Genomic DNA, 6,595 nt, shown 5'->3' with positions numbered 1-6,595 from the left:
GGGCATGATCCCGAAGTCCTGGGATCGAGCCTCACATCGGGCTCCCTGCTCAGCAGAGTCTGCTTCTCCCTCTTACCCTCCCCCGTCGTGCTCTCCCTCTCTCGCTCTCTCTCTCTCAAATAAATAAATAAAATCTTAAAAAAAAAGATGAGCCACCCAGGCTCCCCTTCATTGCTGTATTTTAAATCTTGGGTGCATTTGGGATTTATCAAGGTATACATGTTGGGCATGAAATTATCTGTGTTTTAGTAGGTATATTTACTTTTTTCGATAATAATACGAGCTCATAGTTAGAAAGTCATAGTACTTATTTAAGCAGTCCTGCTCCAGAGTTTCCCCTGGACTATCATTAGCTATTTTCCAGTCTTTTCAAAGTTTCTTTTGATATTTACCTTCATATTTATCAATAGTACCGTACACTGCTCTGTATTCACTTTATCACTTTTGAGCATGCTCTATTTCATGTTATGTGAGAATTTAAACCCTATGCCTCCACCCCCACGTCCCCATGGGTGTTGCTATGATACTCACCAGGCTGCTGGTGTTGGCATTTGACCATGTTCTATTTCTCTGTTTGTTTTTTTTTAAGATTTTATCTTATTTTTTATTTTTGAGAGAGTGAGTACAAGCAGGGTGGAGGGGCAGAGGGAGAAGAAGGCTCCCCGCTGAGCAGAGAGCCCGACGTGGGGCTCGAACCCAGAACCCTGAGATCATGACCTGAGCCAAAGGCAGACGCTTAACCGACTGAGCCACCCAGGTGCCCCTCTCTGTTTTTAAAAATGCTTTAACTTTTCATTTTTTCAATCAATGACCTGATTTAGTCATTGTGATGAGGGAGCAGAAGGCAGGCTGAGGGCAAAGCACAAGCTAAGACCCCAACCTCCCCCCCAACCCCATGGGATACGTGTGACATTCTCCAGGCACTGCAGGCCGCCCTAGGGAAGGGAAAAACAAAACAAGTGGTTAACGGATAGAGATCACAGTCCCGCAGGACAGGAGTCTCCCTCAGTTTACAAATGTCCTAGTGATTTACAAGAAAAAAAGCAATCTTATCAATAGCCTAACTTCTAGAAACCCATAGACGCAGGTTCCTGGAGCCCTAACATCAATCACCCTCCCCTCCATAGTGATGTGGGGAACAAGGCAGAAGGGAATGTAGATAAAATTACATTTCCTTGTAACCTGCAGCCCATTGACAAATACTTGAGATAGGCAGAATATAACATTCCTCCAGGAAACTCCCAACTATCTTTTTTTCTTTAAGACTGATTGATTGATTGAGAGAGAGAGAGAGAGAAAGGAGGGGGCAGGGAGAGGGGCAGAGGGAGAGAGAATCTCAAGCAGACTCCCTGCTGAGCCTTGAGCCTGACATGGGGCTCGATCTCCTGACACTGAGATCCTGACCTGAGCGGAAATCAAGAGTCAGACGCTTAACTGACTGAGCCCCCAGCCCCCACCCCAAATGTCTTCATGTTAATGCCTTGCTAGAGGGAAAAACAACCTTAGCTTGATGATAGCCAGGCTTCCAGGCTTCTGAAAGTCCTTTTGGAAACCTCCCTTTGTCCTCACCTCCCCCAGCTCCAAAGTGTATAGTCAGTCACTCCTCACACCCCCAGTGCAGTTCTTTTTGCCCAGAGGGTCCTGTCCCCGTGCTTTAATAAAACCACCTTTTTGCACCAAAGACGTCTCAAGAATTCTCTCTTGGCCGTCAGCTCCCGACCTCAACAACACTTCAAACCATATCCCTTGTAACCTCCTTTGCAGAAGTATAAAAACCAGATAGATTTGCAGGTAAAGCATGGGAGGTGAGAACTCACTATCTTATCGTTTGAGATAGCCAGTTGCATTTGTCTCTGAATAAGCAAGAGCCCGGTGTTTGTTTTCTTTACTTCAGTGCTTTTCAGCCTCACATTTCTGAGCAACCCTGGATTCATCTGCAAATGTTCCCCAGGGTTCCTCTGTGCCAGGCAGAATGCCAGGTGCTGGGGATACAATAGTGAATAAGGCAGACTCAGCTGGGGTCCTTTTGGAGTCACCCTTTGGTAGGGGAGGCAGATGAGAAACAGAGGAATATACAAGATGACGGGTATTGATAAGCCAGGAAGGAAAGCAGGGCAGAGGGAGAAAAATCTAGCATGCCCCTGGGGGCAGGTGCTCTTCTAGGAAGCTTGGGTGGAGAAAGCCTCTTTGAGTAGGTGACAACATTTGAACAGATACCTGAAAAGGGGAGAAGGAGCCATATGAAAATGGTGGGAAGAGCTTGATGGGCCAGGGGAAGAGCATATGCAAAGGTCCTGTGGCAGGAACGTGTTAGCTGTGTTGGGCTGGGGGGCAGGGCAGAGCTCTGTATGTGTGTGTGTGTGAGTGTGTGTGTGTGTGTGTGTGTGTGTGTATTGCGGACATAGCAGGAAGGCCCGTGTGAGCAGCAAAATGTGTGAGATGGCTGGCTGGAAGTGATATGTAAGCACCTCCCAGGCCTTATCAGAAGTAATTGGAGGGCTTTGAACAAAAGTGTAAAAAAAGAAAAGAAAAGAAAAGAATAAAATAAACCTGGCCAGGAGGTCCCTGCAGCAGTTCAGGTGAGTGGGGAGGGAGCTTATGCACGATGATAGCAGAAGCAGGGAGGCTCGGAATAGGTTTCAAGCAGAGCAAATGTACTTGAATGGGCCACAGGGAGTGAGAGAAAGGAGAGGAATCAGGGATGACCCACGGAGGCGGGAACTCAGCACTTGACCACCCCTGGCGCCGCTTGCTGACCTGGAGGAGGCTCTGGAGAAATCGGGAGGCAGTTGGCTGGAAAAGTGGGGTCGACAGGGAACTATCGCGGGTCCGGAGCCCAGGGGAAAAAGGAAAAGCGTGGTTAGGTGGTTTCTGGGGTCCTCGGACGCACGACAGCTGGGGGGGCCGGAGGATTCGCTGGGGAGCTGCTGGTGTGGCAGGGGGGAGAGGCCCAGAGGGTCTGGGTGCGGGGGGGGGGGGGGGTGGCATCTCCGAAGGCAGAGCTTCTAGGAGGAAGTGGCCATGTGACCGACGCTGCCGGTGGCCGTGCCAGACGGAGGGGGAGCGGGAAGGACGCGGGGACCAGCGGAGACCCCGCTTTGGAGGGGAACAGAGAGAAGGCTGGAAAGGCGGTGGGGTCGGGGAGGGTTTACCCTTTTCCGTTTTTTCTTAAAGGACAGAAGGAGACAGTACATCCGGTTGCTAGGGAGAAGGTGGGGGCGCAGGGGGAACGGGGAGCCGCGGGAGCGGCGGCTTCTCGCGCAGCGGGGGCCCAAGGGGGGGAAGGCCGTGCATGGGCGCAGGGCAGGCGGGGAGGTCCCGCGGGAGGCCCGGGCAGTGGGCTGCAGCCAAGCTGGGGGGACACACGTGGTTGTTCCACGGCTGGTGCCAGGAGGGCAGGTGGAGGGGGCGGGGTGGAGGGGGCCTTGGCAGAGGAGAGGCCTGGAAGCGCGCAGGCGGTGGTGGGAACAGAGATTCTGGAGCCGGGTCAGCTCCCGGCAGTGACGCTCGCGATGGAGGTGGCTCGCGTGGCTCAGGTGGCTGGGAGACTAAGACGGCTGACCAGGAAGCTGGGAAGCAGAAGCAAGAGGATCCATGCAAAGACACTGTTGAAGCCACAAAGAAGGAGGAGGAGAGCATCTGGTCAGAGAAAGACAGTGGAGGGGGGGCGACGTGGGGGGCCAAAGCCCATCTGGGAAGTGGAGGCAGTGGCCGGAAGGTAAGCAAATGGCTGCAGTAAGAAAGGGTAGAGGGTGCTGAGGTCTGAAGCCTGCTTTTCCAAGAGAAATGCTTCCTTCTTACGGAAGAAGAGGGGAGGAATATTCCTGGCGAGTGAGGAGGGGAACTGGGTCAGCTGGGGTGCTCTGGGATGCAGGAGAAAGGGGAGGAAATTCGCACCCCCCTCCAGAGAGCCGCAGGACAGCAGGTGGATGGGGGAGCCAGTGCCTCAGAGTGAGAGGGGGACAGGGACGTTCAGAGAAGAGGTCAAGGATTTGGGGCATTTCTGGTGACACCATGAGTTCCCAGGGGCCTGGGAAAAATCTGAGAGTCAGAAAGTGGTGGACGTTCGGGTCCGTTGACAGAATGTTTTGAGCCATGTGGAGATCACAACAGTGTGGAACATGAGATGGAAATCTACCCCAAATCTGGAGAGTCAGGAGCACTTTCTAGAGGAGTCGGTGGAGTGGAACCCCCAGGCAAGCCCAGGAGCCCTGGGGTGGATCCCAAGAGGAGCCAGGGCTGTAACATCCATCATCAAAGAAGATACTCAACGTGCTGCCCAACACCTGGAGGCCTGGTCTGGTTGAGGGGCTGCTTCTCTTGTGGGGGTGACCAAGAAACATTGTGCCCCCCTCCTTCCATACTGCCTCAAAGCCGCCATGGTGTCTGCCCCCCTCTGGCAGCATTATTCACTACAGCCAGAAGGCAGAAGGGAGGTCTAGCCACACCGTGGAATATTACTCAGCCCTAAAAAGGAAGGAAATCCCAACACATGTTCCAACATGGATGAACCCGGAGGACATTATGCAAAGTGAAATAAGCCAGTCACAAGAGGACAAGTACTGTTTGATTCCACTTATATGACACCGGGAGTCGTCAGATTCCTCGAGACACAAAGTCGAAGGGCGGTTGCCAGGGCTGGAGGGAGGCAGATGGGGAATTAGTGTTCGATGGGGACAGTATCAGTGTCAGTACCAAGATGAAGAAGTTGCGGAGATGGATGATGGTGATGGTTGCACAACATTGCAAACGTATTTAATGCCACTGAGCTGTACGCTTAGAAATGGTTCAAATGGGGGGCACCTGGGTGGCTCAGTCGTTAAGCGTCTGCCTTCAGCTCAGGTCATGATCCCGGGGTCCTGGGATCGAGCCCCGCATCGGGCTCCCTGATCAGCGGGAAGCCTGCTTCTCCCTCTCCCACTCCCCCTGCTTGTGCTCTCTCTCTCTGATGAATAAATAAAAAATATTTTTTAAGAAAGAAATGGTAAAAATGCTTTATTTAAAAAGTCAGTTTGGGGAAACCAAGGCTATTCCATAGCACTAGGCCACGCACGAGATCAGAACCGGTCTCCTGTCCCCAGGGCTCTGTGAGGGGCTCTGGCCCAGGAGGAGGAATGAGGGCAGGGGAGGCGCCCCCCTGGGCGACCCTGGGTGGGGGGCTGCTCATCGGTGCCTGTCAGGAAGGACTTCTGCTTACTCAGTTGCCACACTCGGATCTCACACAGAGGCATCTGAATTCCCAAGGGTGGTGATTTGCATCGGGTGGAGCAGGGCCCCATGGGCAGTGAGCTTAGCTTGGGGCTCAGCAGCAAGCCCAAATGCTCACAAACAGCAGGCTCCAGCACTATGGTTATTTTCCTGACCTCAATCTCAAGTGCCAAATCTCAAAACTATCATTAAAATGGCCAGATTTTTTCATTTAGGGAAAATAGAGTCTGCTGAACTCCATAATATTCACCTGGAGTGTTCAGCACGGGCCGGCCTGACAGCGCCTGTTGGGAACCTGACAAAGGAGTCTGAGCTCACAGAGGATAAGGTCGACAACATTCTGATTAAGAATAATGGAGGACACGCCCTCCCAGATATCAAAACATGCCCTAAAGATGCAATACTTTTTTTTTTTAAGATTTTATTTATTTATTTGAGAGAGAGAGAATGAGAGAGAGCACATGAGAGGGGGGAGGGTCAGAGGGAGAAGCGGACTCCCCGCCGAGCAGGGAGCCCGACGCGGGACTCGATCCCGGGACTCCAGGATCATGACCTGAGCCGAAGGCAGTCGCTTAACCGACTGAGCCACCCAGGCGCCCAAGATGCAGTACTTTTAAAGAGGTTAGTACCACGAACGGAGGAGGGGGGAAAGATAGATTCTAAATCAGAAGAGTCCAGAAAGGCCTAAGTACTTAGGACTGGGGACATGGGATCTGAGCAAGGAGGCGTTTCCACCCATAGGGAGAAGACAGAAGAGGACCCGTCACCACAGTAGGGTGGGGGTGGACACCTTGCAGCTGGTGTAAGGGAGAGGGAAAAAAAAAAAAAAAGCAAATTAGAGTATTACTCTCTGAGTAAGACACAAAACCCAGAAGCCATAAATGGAAAATGGGTAAGACAAACTATCCAGTTGAAAAAACAGATCTGCAGGCAGTTCTTAGAAAAAAGTGCAAAGTATTGGTAAAAATGAAAGGAAACTTGACATCACTAGAAAACGAAGAAATGTAAAATAAATCAGTGATGATATATCCATTTACTTATCAGACTGGAAGAAATAAAAAATATTGATAATGTTTGATTTGGGCAAAATTATGCGGAAACGGATACTCTCATACACCATTGGCAAAGGATAAATGAGTAGTATCTTTCTGGAGAGTGATGTGGCAGTGTTAATATGTTAAGTGTTAACATAAAAATGTTAATTATATGAACTTTTTTTTAAAGATTTTATTTATTTGAGAGAGAGAGAATGAGAGAGAGCACATGAGAGGGGGGAGGGTCAGAGAGAGAAGCAGACTCCCTGCCGAGCAGGGAGCCCGATGCGGGACTCGATCCAGGGACTCCAGGATCATGACCTGAGCCGAAGGCAGTCGCTTAACCAACTGAG

Source organism: Neomonachus schauinslandi, chromosome 15 (assembly GCF_002201575.2).
Source record: "Neomonachus schauinslandi chromosome 15, ASM220157v2, whole genome shotgun sequence".
NCBI classification, from domain to species: domain Eukaryota; kingdom Metazoa; phylum Chordata; class Mammalia; order Carnivora; family Phocidae; genus Neomonachus; species Neomonachus schauinslandi.
Note: the sequence above shows the minus strand (reverse complement) of the source record.